Below are 14,259 nucleotides of genomic sequence, written 5' to 3' on the forward strand. Positions count from 1 at the left end.
AGCCTCTGGCTTCTGGTTTTGAACAGGTGAAGCTCCAGGAGAAACAACCACCTTGAGAAAACATTCCAAAATTATGACATCACCGAATGTTTTTTTAAAAATCAGAAATAAAGGCCCGGCATGATAGCCCAGAGGCTAAAATCCTTGCCTTGTAACTGCCGGGATCCCATATGGGTGCTGGTTTGTGTCCTTGCTGTTCCGCTTCCCATCCAGCTCCCTGCTTGGGACCTGGGAAAGCAGTCGAGGATGGCCCAAAGCCTTGGGACCCTGCACCTACATGGGAGACTCAGAAGAGGCTCTGGGATCCTGGCTTCAGACTGGCTCAGCTCCAGCTGCTGCGGCCACTTGAGGAGTGAACCAGCAGATTGAAGATCTTTCTCTAAGTATCCCCTTCTCTCTGTAAAGCTGCCTTTCCAATAGAAATAAATAGATCTTCAAAAAGAAGTTAAAAAGTCACAAATAAGGAGCACATAGTTCAGTGTGTTCACTACCATTTTCATACAAAAAAGAGAAAGACACAACTGATCCCTGAATGTTAAGATGTTTCATGAAAGCAAGGAAAAAGTGGAATCTGAATTACATGACTTCTCTATGCCATTGGAAATTTCCAGGTTTTGGCTGCAACCTAGTGAATTTCTTTGTAACTCAGGATTGCACATTTCCTACCTAGTATAGTGTCTGTCAGTGAAGGTTTTGAATGAATGAATAACCACAGTAGTTATTTACTCATTTGGATGCTATACAGCCTATGATGCAAATACAATTGTAAATAGATCTATCTGGAGAAGAAATGCAAAATCAAAATTAAACAGAAGAGCATTCTGTACTTCAAGAGTACGCATATTTTTACGAGACCAGATGCTTTAAGAATTGAACACAGCATATTTACAGGCTTGAATTACCCATACAAGATGTTTTTATGATTAAGTTTGCATCCTTGATATTCACAACATTAGTAAAAGTTATAGAAGTTACCATACATACTATATACTTTCAATCATAAATCATTCAAGGGATCATCTGAAAGATTGTTACGTAGGACAGATTGATACAAATTCATTAGTCAAACAATTTTATACTTCACTTCTATACTTTTTGCAAAAAAACTTTTGACTATTATGCTGTTTTAAATAACTGATTTTCAGAATACTGTGAGCTAACTGACTCAGTAATATCTCATGTAACTAATGATGGATTATCTATATTTCAGCATTATCATGGGTAACTGCTGCTCATAAGCCTTGAATGGCAACTGTTTAAATGTATATTGATATTATTCCTTAATCAAGCAAAAAAAAAAAATCAGTGAGAAAACTTCCAGAAGGATAGCAGTCACTGGTCTCTTTGACACTTACTATATTAAAAAATTTTAAATGTTAGTACAATGCAACCTAGTGCAGTATTAAATGAAGTAATTGCATGCAGGACAGAGGAAAATATAAGTCAACATATCCATTCTGGCTCTCTTCCTAACCCAGGTCACAAGTAGGCCAACAGTTATTATAGCTTTGCCCAGCCTGGTCTTCCCCCAGTCCCAGCTCTCACACCTACCAGCAGGAGCAGTGGCTCAGCAGGGGAACCCCCACAGCTCCCTAATGGGCCTGCCCCCCATCCCATGTCTTACTTCTGCTGGTGGGTGCTGTGGCCCAGACTGGCATGGCTTGTCTCATCTTAGCATTCACCAGCAGGTGCTGTAGTCTGGTTTGGCCTGGCCTGCCTCCAGTTCCAGCTCATGCTGGCAGGTGTTGCAACCTAGCCTAACCCAGCCTAACCCAGCCTAACCCAGCCCAACCCAGCCCAGCCAGCCCCCAGTCCTGGCCTTAATGTGAACTGACTGGTGTTGTGACCCAACCTGCCTGTCCTGCACCCTGTCTCAGATCTGCCAGCGGGTGCTATGAACTGGCCCAGCCTGGCCCACCCACAGACCTGACCCACATGTATGTATGCTGGCAGGTACTGTAACTTGGCTTGGTCTGGGCTGCCTTGGTTCTTGCACTCACCTACAGGGACTGCATCCTGACATCCTGACAGAGGAATTCCCCAAGCTCCTCTATCAGGTCACCGCTCAGTCACAGATCTTGCATACATCAGTGGGTGCCTGGCCCCGCTTGACTTGGCTCACCTCCCGTCCTGGCAGGTACTGCAGCCTTACCTGATCAGCCCAAACCCATTCCGGCTCTTACTGTTGGGTGCAACAGCCCACCTTCCAGACCCAGCTCTCTCATGGTTCAGCAGGTGCAGAGACTTGGCTCAGCCTGTCCTACATCCACTCTGGCTCTTGGAGTACCAGCAGGTGCTAGAGCCAAGTCCAGCTCATTTATCCATTTCAATTATAGATTGTCATCAGTGCCATGTGTAGACCACCAAGATGCTAGTATCATAATCCACATTCTTGATAGCCTGACCTCATTATTATGCATTAAAAAACCTATAGAGCTCTCTTATATAAAATGGGTTTTGTACATCTAATTAATGTCTCAGACTCCTAAATCAATGAACCACTTTGAGTGTTGTTGTAAGTGCTCACTGGGTTAGCCAGATCTGACTATTAGATTTCCAAGGCTGGTTCTAATCATGCAAGGAGCATCTTCATGAACTCTGACTCTGTCTGGTGAGAAAATCAAGTCTTTAAAAAAAATCTCGCTGTGTTAAGTCAAATGCTTATGCTGACAGACTGTAACGAGAGTTTAATTAACAGGAAAGAAAGTGTTTTCAAGATAATTGCACGTGGAGATGCTCATTTTTCCCTCAGGCAACGCTGTCCCTGAGATCTTGTCCTTACAGGAATTCAACTGTGACAGCCTCCGAGTTTTCAGTCTTATTTCCCTTCGCTTAAGTTCCTCGCTGATAACATTTGTCAACCTCCTCCAACTTCCTTAGAACACAGATTCCACATCTCAGGGATACCTACCTCCCTAAACTGTGACAAGTTTGATGTGACTGTGTTTTAATAATCCCTATTTCATATATATTAAAAGAGAAGTATTTTTGCTCAATTTTCTGAAGCAATAAAAATTACCATTGTGAAAGAATCAGAGGGCATCAGTGACTTCCAAACCAGGGTTTCAATAAGAGAATAAGAGAGCATTTCTGTGAGTGCAATACAGAGAGAGGTTACATGGATGTAGCAGAATGGACCTAGCCTGTCCCAAGAGAGGCCATGAAAGCCACTTGGGCACCCTGGAGATAACCACCTACTGACTGACCCAAGACCTCTCACTCATCTTGCATTAGTCTCTAACCTGTAGTCCTTTAAGTTCAGAAATTTCTTTGCTTAAACTTTCCCTAAGCTTCGAAGTCCCTCAGCTTAATTGCTTTCTCCCCTCTTACCCAAAATCATTTCCTTAGGCATTCTGTGAGATTGGATAACAACCAGAGAGTCGGACAAAAAACAAATTATTTGTCTAGTTTCTACTTGCCATAGGCTGTAATTCATGTAGGGCAGCGTGGCAAGGTGATTCCAGCCTTCATCTCAGGATTGCATGGTGAATTGACTCATATCACTTAACTTTAAATTGATATGGATGGACCTGACATTGCGGTGCAGCACGGTAAGCCATCTCCTGCAGTGTATCTCATATAAGAGCTGACTTGAGTCTGAGTCACTCCCGTTTCTAATCTAGCTCCCAGCTAATGTGCCTAGGAAGGTGGCCAAAATGTCCAAGTGCTGGGGCCCCTGCCATCCATGTGGGAGATCAGGATGGAGTTCTTGGTCCAGAACAGGCTGTCATAGCCATTTGGACAAGGAATCAGTGGATGGACGATATCTCTCCCTCCTGCCTTTTCTCTCTCCTTGTTTTCTCCCCTACCATTGCACTGTATTTCAAATAAACAACTAAATAATTGACTAAATAAACAGATAAATCAATAAAAATATATCGGTATCAATGGCATGCATTATCAATTCAAAATATAATCATATCATCTTTTAAAAAAGATTGATTCATTCTTTTTACTTTTTTGAAATCCAAACTTGCAGAGAAGAAACAGAGATCTTTGATCTACTTAGAGCAAAAATACACAGTTTCTAGTTTCTGCATTTCTTCAGAACCTAGTTCATTTTCTAATATAGAACAGACACTCATTAAGAGTCTAGGGTCAAGTGCAGTAGCCTAGTGGCTAAAGCCCTCACCTTGCATGTGCCAGGATCCCATATGGGCACCGGTTTGTATCCCAGCTGCTCCACTTCCCATCCAGCTCCCTGCTTGGGGTCTGGGAAAGCAGTCAAGGACAGTCCAAAGCCTTGGGACAGTACACCCACGTGGGAGACCTGAAAGAAGCTTCTGGCTCCTGGCTTCAGACTGGCTCAGCTCTGAGCACTGAGACCACTTAGGGAGTAAACCAGCGGACTGAAGATATTTCTCTGTTTCTCCTTTTCTCTGTGAACATAACTTTCCAAAAAAAATATTAAAAAATGGGTCTCATTAATGAGGGGCAGATGCTATATGGTCTAGCACCACCTCTGCCTGTGGTGCCAGCATCCCACGTGGGCACTAGCTGCTCCACTCCTGGTCCAGTGTCCTACTAGTGGCCCGGGAAGGGAGCAGAAGATAATTCAACGGGTGGCTGTTTAAATTGCCGTCCCCCAACTCAACTCTCAGCTGCAGGAAATGTGTTGGAAAATTTGTTTGTTCCTACACTGCAGTAGTCAAAGAAACAACAGCATTTAACTAGAATGGTCATTAGTCTTCAGCTGAGATAATGACAGAGATGTGTATTTGTTGGCAAGTGAATAAATCAAAAGCAAGCCGATGGAGCTGGCAAGCAAAAGCATACGCTGCAGCAGAGTTTCTGCGTGGTCAGCTGCCGAGTCTCCTAGCTGTGAGAACCAAACCCAGAATGCCACCAAGGCCTCAGAGAGGGTGGCCTTTGGTCAGCATCTGTTCCTCAGAACAACTGTGGCAGGTTCCGGACTTCTCATTACTAAGCAAAGGTTAGTGTGTCCTATTAACATAATTAAATTTTCCAATTTGGGCAGAAGATGTATATTGATAATTGTGGTTACTGAAGCTCAGAAAATGATGCTTCGAAGCATGGTGCTTTGATATTCTGAGTGCACTGAACCAAAGAGAATCAAGAAAAAGAAAAAAAAGAGACAACATTTCCCTCATTTACCTTCTGAGCAGATCCTCCAGTAAGAAGTCAGCTGTCCCGCTGCATTCACCGGAGACCTCAGCACCGACAGGCTCATTCATGCCAGGGAAGGAGGACACAGGTGCCACAGATGGCTTCATTGTGCAGTGGATTCAACTGCCATCTGCGATTTCAGCATCCCATGTAGTCTCTAGTTCAAGTCCCAGTTGCCCCAGCTTCAGCCCTGTTCCCTGATGCAACGTGGCAAGCAGTGGACAATGTGCCCAGTACTTGGGACACAACCACCCAGGTCCAAGACCAGAGGAAGCTCCTGGCTTCAGGGTGTGCTGTGGCACATTTGCAGCTGCTGCAGCTGTCCAGGGAGTGAAAAAGCAGATGGAAGATCTCTATCTCTCCCTTTCTATAACTCTGCCTTTCAAATAAACTAATACTCTGTTTTTATTTTTATTTTATTTTATTTTTATTTATTTATTTATTTATTTTTAAATTATTTATTATTTAACTTCATTAATTACATTGTATTATGTGACACAGTTACATAGATACTTGGGTTCTCCCACCCTTCCCCAAACCCTCCCACCATGGTGGATTCCTCCACCTTGTTGCACAACCACAGCTCAAGTTCAGTTGAGATTCCCCCATTGCAAGCGTATACCAAACATAGAGTCCAGCATCTTATTGTCCAGTCAAGTTCAACGGCCTCCTAGGTATACCCTCTCTGGTCTGAAGACAGAGCCAGCAGAGACTAATACTCTGTTTTTATTACAAGTCATCTTAAGGTGAAATGCATGCCCACCTGGGCTTTGTCACAAGCTGTCCCACTCATTCTCTCCCTAAGATCAACTGCCCTCCTTTCAGCTGTCTGCATCCCTCTTGCCTCTCCCCTCGGACAGTACAGAGTACAGAAGCTCCTTTTTAAAAAAAGATTTATTTTATTATTTTTTTATTGCAAAGTCAGATATACAGACAGGAGGAGAGACAGACAGGAAGATCTTCCGTCTGATGATTCACTCTCCAAGTGACCACAATGACTGGTGCTGCGCCGATCCAAAGCCAGGCGCCAGGAACCTCCTCCAGGTCTCCCAGGCGGGTGCAGGGTCCTAAGGCTTTGGGCCGTCCTCCCGAGTGCGTTCAAGGTGAGAACTTTAGCCGCTAGGCCACTGTGCTGGGCCCAGTATAGAAGCTTCTAAATTTCACTGGGCTACTGAGCACTTCTGCCAATCCCAGGTATGCAATATGTTTGTAAACTTTCTATCCTACTCATCTGTCCAGTGTCAGCTTATTTCATAGAATCAATTCATTAACTCTTCAAAGGTGTAGAGTGTAAATGTAGCTGGTATTCTCTTCCCTCCTTCCTCTCACCCCCTCTCTCATCTCTTCCTGTCCTCTCCTTAGTCTACACGACAGCAGAGTGGCAACATCTTTTAGCTTAAATTATTGACAAGTTTCCACTACTTTATTCACTCTGTACAATGCTCAGAAATGATTCCCTGGCTTGTGAGTCTGGCATAACTTAGCCTACTTTATTTATTATCATTTCTCCCTTCTTGATGGTTCTGGGGAATGTGGATTGCCTGTTTTCTGACAGTACCCCTCAAACCCCACACATAATGTGAGAATAAATCCATTAGCTTACTGTAGTAACTGACAGTGATGTTCCGACAAAATCTTAGTTGCGTCTCCGAAACGGTGCCTAAGGAATGGGAATCTATGGCTTGCTACAGCTTCACTGGATGACAGTCAACTGCCAAGCTTTGCCTGGGGCAGCAGGCTTTCCTGAATGTGAGCCTTCCCCCCATCTCTCCCTTTCCTCAGATACAGGAAGAGAAAAAAGGAAAACTTTAAACAATGGTCTCACTCAATTTCCTCTAACTCTTGACCCTTCCCATGCTAATCAACTATGTAAACATTATCAATAATAAAATTTATATTAACAAACAAGAAAGATTGAATGATGAGATAATTTTATCTTGACAATAGGATGCTGGGCTCTGTGCCATTGTCAACGACTGCAATAATGGACTTATGACTGTTTATGAAGAACTATACTATTGTAACAAATTAGGGAAATCAGTGGGGAGTGTGGGGTTTGGGAAGGGGGCAGGGAAATCCCAGAGCCTATGGAACTATATCATAAAATGATAATATTAAGGGCCCTGTGTGGTAACCTAGTACCTAAGGTCCTCGCCTTGCACTTGCCAGGATCCCATATGCGCACTGGTTCTAATCCTGGCGGCCCCACTTGCCATTAAGCTCCCTTCTTGTGGTCTAGGAGAGCAGTGTTGGATGGCCCAAAGCCTTGGGACCCTGCACCAGTTAGGGAGACCTGGTGGAGGCTCCAGTCTCCTGGATTTGGACAGTCTCAGCTCCGACTGTTGTGGCCACTTGGGGAGTGAATTATCAGACAGAAGATCTTTCTTTGTGTCTCTCCTCCTCTCCGTATATCTGACTTTCCAATTAAAAATAATAACTAAATAATAAATCTTAAAAATGATAATATTAATAAAAATGGAAAAAAGAGAAAAGATATCACAGGAAAGTGAACTAAGCTGCACCTGGAATTAGGGAGCTCTGGGCATCCTTTTCCTCCTCAATACCAAAGTCAATATAAGCAAAGACAAATCGTTTCTGACACTGTATGAGTTAATTAGGCATAAATGATCCTACACTGATTCTCATATGTGTTAGATGAGAAAATAAGAGACGGAGAAGCCATAGCAACGGAGACCCAAACCCAGCCATGCATGTAGACTTCTGTATGGGATAAAACGTCATCCTTTCAAATCAATCATTGGCGCTTACTGTTAAGACAACTGTCTAGTGGATAGATAAAAAGAGCTTTCTTGATTTGCCTACTCCTGAGTTCTTGAAAACATGATTAATTCACTCCATTACTTATTCATCCACTTGTTAATCCTGTTCAAATTTTTCTCCAGGTGTTATCTTTACATGATATAGTTTCTACTATCTTTAGCAGCTTCATCTCCTGCTCTTTCTTTCTGTAAATATTTTCCTTGTTATTGCCTCATCTGAACCTTGGCTGAATCCAGAGGGGAAATCAACAGCTCTTAAGATTCAGGACCTCACACATACACAGGTTTCTTTCAAAAACCGTACATTATTTTGGATTTGTAATTCTGTCTTCTTTTTCCTAAAGAAGTTTCCAGGATCTGTAGTTATGGTCCTGCTGATCACTTGCTGTCCCACCCTAAGAAGAAGCTCCAGGGTTGACCATGGGCAGCATCAGACCTGCATAAGTGAATCTGAGACAGGGATATGTGCAGTGGAGATTCAGCATCTTGTGGCATCATCTTGCTACAGCAATCTGGCCATTTATCCCATGGCAGAAATCGACAGCTATTGCTTCTGTTGTTTCATAATGTTTTCAACTATGAAATAAAATATTTTGACAGTAATCTTGAAAAAATACAAGCACATATTTCATGAAAAAGGAATACAGGAATTTGCCTCTCAGGACCATCAATACTAGGTTTCCACTTAAAAATGTCTATGCACATTTACTAGCTATCAAAGGCTCAATAGTACAACACTAGCAATATTAAAACCTATCTAAGAAACATTAGCAAATAGATATTAATCAAGGATGCCAGTTTTATGTCAATATTACAATTAATCTTAATGATTCTATTTTTTCTTGCAATTCATGGGGAAAAAAATAAAGTTTCTAAAATTAATTGCCAAAAGTGACATTACTCAAAGATACTGTTAGTTCCAAAATCAAATGCAATTTTGAATTTTCTTTTGTGTTGATGATGTTTACTGCCTCAGGTTGCTTTCCTGGGTTTCTGGTCAGTTGTTTCAAACATGAGCTTTATCTTGCTACTGTCTTGGAAGTCATTAACAAACTGTAGGACCATCTTGCATCTTGTATCACAAGTGTATCTGAATCCAAGCTGGAGTCATCCAGGGAAGACTCATTGATTTGGAGCCTCTTTCCAGTGTTTCTCTTGGTTGGGGCCATTTCTAAGAACAAATCTAGCAGGATAGAATCATTATGGGATTTGTCAGGCTACTGAAAGCCTGATTATTGGACTTCAATATTTTGTTAGAACACATACATACTTTAGTGCTAATACAAAGCCAACTTGGGAATAGGCATTTCCCTTTGGACAGATGGCCTCCAGGGTTCCTCTGCAGGAAAGTTTTAAATTTTTCACACATTTGAGTCCATGAAAATGCAGTTTTCTGCAAAAATGAGGACAATAACAGGGTGTAACATCTGCTTAGCCAGAGTCAGCTGCATGCAATAGCTCCATCCACACTGAGTTTAATCTACACACTGACTCCTAGATGTGTTCCCACGGCAGCATGAATCAAACCATCCCCTTAGTTTATCCCTAAAGCTGGATATCCAATAATGTCAGCAAAAAACATTTTTTTTAGTGTTCTTTTTAATCGCTGACATTTGAAAGTAAACCATTTTATTGGTGAAATTTTAACTAATTGCCTTCAAAGTCTTAAAAATGTGATCCATTTACTAATCATCATTTTTAAAGTACTTTGTGCTAACTGCAAAAGTAGTGAAGTGTATAAGAATGAGACAATGAGTTATTCTAACCAGGCTCCTTCCTTTTCTTGCTGAGAATTTGCTGAAGTCCCTTAACTTGTATGAAGTTTGTGTTTTTCTCCTTGGTAAAATTGAAATAGTCAAAGAATTTCCCTACATTGTTGTTATGGAAACTGGCAATGAGATACATTAAGTTCTGGAAACCTGGTAGGTGCCCAATAGTTATGCTATTACTGATATGAGAGCTACATCTACTGTTGTTCTAAGAAGGAAATTCTGTGGTCTTGCACTTGGCAAGGAAATTTTAAGTATTTCCACAAGATCTCTGAGCCTAGGCACAGTTAATTTCTTTCCTATAGTTTTTCACACTTTCTTAGAGAAAAAATACCTATATTTTAAAGATGTTGGCACTGAAATAGAGAGTTAACAAAGGGAATCACTGCTGTATAACTGATTGCTTACTGCTTAGCAGCTGTGAGAGGAAGTCAAGTCCCTGGACTCTAAACCCAACACCTTCCCAAGTGCCTAAAGAGATGATGTCCACTTCCTTGATGAAGGTCTGAGACAGCACTAATCCTTGGCTAGGTTTTGGCAGACAATATCAGAGCATGAATAACCTGAATGTGACAAAACCACAGAAGGTACTGGGGGAAAATTGCAGAAGATTTAGCCATTCATTAGTTCTTTCATACATATAAGCATATACTTTTTACAAATGTTGAGTGAGCACCTATTATCTAAGCAGCACCATGACAGGTGTTGGGAAAAGATAAACATGGTAATGGCTCATTCCTAGTTAAGTTCTGCTGGAATTTATCTTACTCATGTAATTTTCATTGATTTTACAAAGTAGGCAGTACCTATTCTTATTTTATAGATAAGTAAATTGAGGCAAAGAGAGGTTAAATAACATTTACATAGTAACATAAAGCAATGAAGCACACTCAGTCTGGTTTTAAAGCCCATGTCTGACCACTACTACATACTTTTACTTCCCAAATAATGGTGTATCAGGCAGACACAGTACCTGTCCTAGCCCAGAGTTGGAGGAAAAATTAAATAATGAACAACTGGTACCTAATTATTAACGCTTAAAAAGAGGCACATTCAGGACTGGTAGTATTATACAGAGGGATGCTAATACATAAATGTACATGAAAAGTATAAGAGTAAGGGTCAGGGTGGCTGAGATACATGGAGTCATGTATGGTCAGGAGGTATGGTTAGTTAAGATCAAGTAGCCACAAGTGTGGAATCAGACAGAGCGATCTCCAATTCCAGCTCAGCTACTTTTTTAAAAAAAATTTGTTTCTTTTTTTTTTTAAATAAAATATGGAACGCTTCACGAATTTGTGTGTCATTCTTGCGCAGGGGCCATGCTAACCTTCTCCGTATCATTCCAATTTTAGTATATGTGCTGCCGAAGAGAGCACTGGCCCAGCTACTTTTTGGCTGTGTACTTTGGGCAGGAAATTAATAGCCCTGAGACTGATTTGTCTCTATTGAAAATAAGGATAATATAGGCCTGGTTCAGTGGCTAAATCCTCACCTTAAAAGCACTGGGATTTCATATGGGTGCCAGTTCATGTCCCAGATGCTCCACTTCCCATTCAGCTTTCAGCTTGTGACCTGGGAAAGCAGTAGAGAACTGCCCAAAGCCTTGGGACCCTGTACCTGCATGGATGACCTGGAACAAGCTCCTGGCTTCAGATCGGCTCAGCTAAGCTCTGGCCATTGTGGCCACCTGGGGAGTAAACTAGTAGATGGAAGATCTCTCTGTATCTTTTACTCTGTAAATCTGCCTTTCCAATAAAAATAAATCTTTAAAAAAAAAGGAAATAAGGATAACATATAATAGGACCTATGTCAAAGGCTGTTGAAATTGTGGATATTTTTTCTTAAAGATTTACTTATTTTTAATTTGAAAGGCAAAGTCATGGAGAAGAGAAAGATAAAGAGATCTTCCATTTTCTGGTTCATTCCCCAAATAGCTGCAATGGCCTAGGCTGGTTACAAGCCAGGAGTCAGGAGCTTCCTCTAGGTCTCCCTTGTGGGTGCTGAACCCTAGTACTTGGGCCATCCTCTGCTGCCTTCCTGAAGCATTAGCAGGGAGCTGGGTTGGAAGTAGACTGGTCAGGATCCAAAGAGGCACCATATGGGATGCTGGCACCCCAGGTGGAAGCCTTGCTGTGTCACAGCACTAACCCCATGGGTGACTGTTTAACCAAGTGGCTACAATATTAGTTAAGATGTTTATATCTTGGGCTTACCACCATGGCACAACAGGCTAATCCTTCACTTTCATGCACCAGCATTCTATGGGGGTGCCAATTTTAGTCCTGGCTGCTCCACTTTCATCCAGCTTCCTGCTAATGGCATGGGGAAGCAGAGAGGGATGGCTTAAGTTCTTGGGTCCTTGTGCTCATATGAGAGATCCAGAGTAATCTGGCCACTGGCTTCAGATTTGCTCAGCTCTGGCTGTTGCAGCCAATTTGGGGAGTGAACCAAAAGATGCATGATCTGTTTTCTTTCTGTAAACGTGCCTTTCTAATAAAAATAAATAAATCTTAAAAAAAAAAGAAGTCTATGTCTCCTATGGAGTACCTGGCTTTGCTTCCTAGCTGTCGCCTGATTCCAGCACTGTGCTAACACACGTCTTGGGAGGGAACAATGATGGGTTAAATAATTGGCTCCCTGCCACCTGGGGTACCTGGATTGAGTCATGGGCATTTTGGGAAATGAATTAGTAAATGGGATATGTCTCTGTGTGTGTCTTTTTATATGCAAATCATTCTCTCTCTGCCTCTCAAATAAGTTTTTTTTGTCAAGTTACTGAAATCAACAAATGAGATGTCTGATGTGCACTAATTAGCACAGTTCCTGCTGTGCTTGACACACACACAAAATTAAATACAATTTAGTTATTATCATAATTATCTTAAATACTAAAAATACAATCTTATACCCCTGAGTCTGATTCTTTTTCCTAGCCTGAATATCCTATAATTTATAGTGTTAATATCTATGACATAGAATGCATGCAACCTAAACCCACTGCTTTCAGCAGATTTCAGGCCAGAAAATAATGTTTTCAATGACAGTCCAAATGAAAACTTTGCTATCTAACATACAAAATCATTGCAAACAACTCCACTGCCTGCACATGTGTGCACACATGTATTCCCTGCACACTGCAGTTTGGATAACATTTCCATAGTTCCAGTAGACCCAGCCCATGGATCTAACACAGCCTGGACCACTCAGGTTATTCCTCAGGGGAATTATGTTAAACTCCTCAATTGCTAGCTCCATAGTTCAGCAGCAGCTGAGAAAACCCACAGCAAAGCAGACAAATGACTTCCTTTCCAAAGTTAGCACCAGCAGTTCTGAGCAACTCTGCCATTCTGCAAAACACAGGGGCTAGTGCTGTGACCTGCCAGTGTAAGTTTTATGTCCTCTTCGTAGGCTGTTTGTGACATGATCAAGCCCCAGGGAAAACATAAGTCTCCATGGGTGTTTTTCCCCTTGGGTAGTAGATTACAGGTGAATTTCTTTTCTCCTGTTTGCCATTAGAGGAAAGGCAACAGTTACAGCAGAATCCCCTCTGGCAAGGACAAGCAGACCGCATTGATCTAGCATGAGAGAGAGCAGAAGTCTACTTGGGTAGTTTTTGAGCAATAGGAAAGCTAGCTGATGGATTTGTGTGTGTATGCGTCACCTTAACAGGACCACTGCAGAGAAGGGAGGAATTTACTGTCAGCCAGCAAAAGGCAGGGACAGACAGGGGCTGAGGATAGTTAAGTGAGCAAGAGGCTTGAGGACGTAGGACAAACACAGTGAAGAGAGGACGTCCCACAAACAGTGCAGCTGGGAAACAGCCAGAACAAGATTTGGCTCATGGCTGTGTCATTAAGAACAAATTTTCAGCATGTCCTTTGGCAAAAGGTTTTGTTTTCTGATTGCTGCCATCAACCAAGTTGGGTCTCTGGTGAGACCAACACCATATGGAGAGTTATGTCATCCAAACAGCAACCAGAAACACTACAGGGGAAAAAATGAATGACACCATATGAGTACATAGTCTGCTTAAAGAAGGTATGGAAGTTCAAGTCCTTCAGGATACTGCTGGGAAGTGTGGCAAGTGGCTGATGCCTGATACCCCTCTCCACACTGTTCCATGGCTGTCCACCCCTGCATGTGCTTTCCCCGGCCAATCAAGCCATGTGGGGCACCGACAACTCAGTGGAGTACCTAGCCCCACGTTTGTTAATGACTTCCAAGACAGTAGCAAGATAAAGCTCATGTTTGAAACAACTGACCAGAAACCCAGGAAAGCAACCTGAGGCAGCAAACATTGTTCAGAAACATGGCACTGTTTGAATGGATGTACAGTATATCTCTTGTTTTGTTACAAGGCGAGTACTTATTTCCCTCTGTGTTTTCAAAAATTTCTTGATCATTGCCTTTGGCTATCCAAACAGTAAAGTCAAACAAATGAGTCTTTTGCTGCCATTATTACCACCAGAATAGTGAAAAACAGACACATGTGGATTTTAATAGATAACTGCTTTTCAAAGCTAATTTGAGAAACTGGAGAACTACATTCTTTCTGAAAAATACATGTGCTGAGAACAACA

At 42.0% G+C, this 14,259-nt stretch overlaps 1 long non-coding RNA gene and 1 other non-coding gene across 2 annotated transcripts in view; both read right to left on the bottom strand.

Moving 5' to 3' along the window:
• Positions 1-14,259, bottom strand: part of LOC131482686 (uncharacterized) — a 94,849-nt gene that overhangs the window by 15,758 nt on the left and 64,832 nt on the right. The gene's annotated exons all lie outside the window — the stretch shown is intronic.
• LOC118760159 (U6 spliceosomal RNA) lies at positions 10,949-11,055 on the bottom strand. Its single transcript, XR_004996614.2, has one exon. It is a non-coding gene; the product is annotated as a U6 spliceosomal RNA (small nuclear RNA).

Source organism: Ochotona princeps, chromosome 19, assembly GCF_030435755.1.
Source record: "Ochotona princeps isolate mOchPri1 chromosome 19, mOchPri1.hap1, whole genome shotgun sequence".
Taxonomy (NCBI): domain Eukaryota; kingdom Metazoa; phylum Chordata; class Mammalia; order Lagomorpha; family Ochotonidae; genus Ochotona; species Ochotona princeps.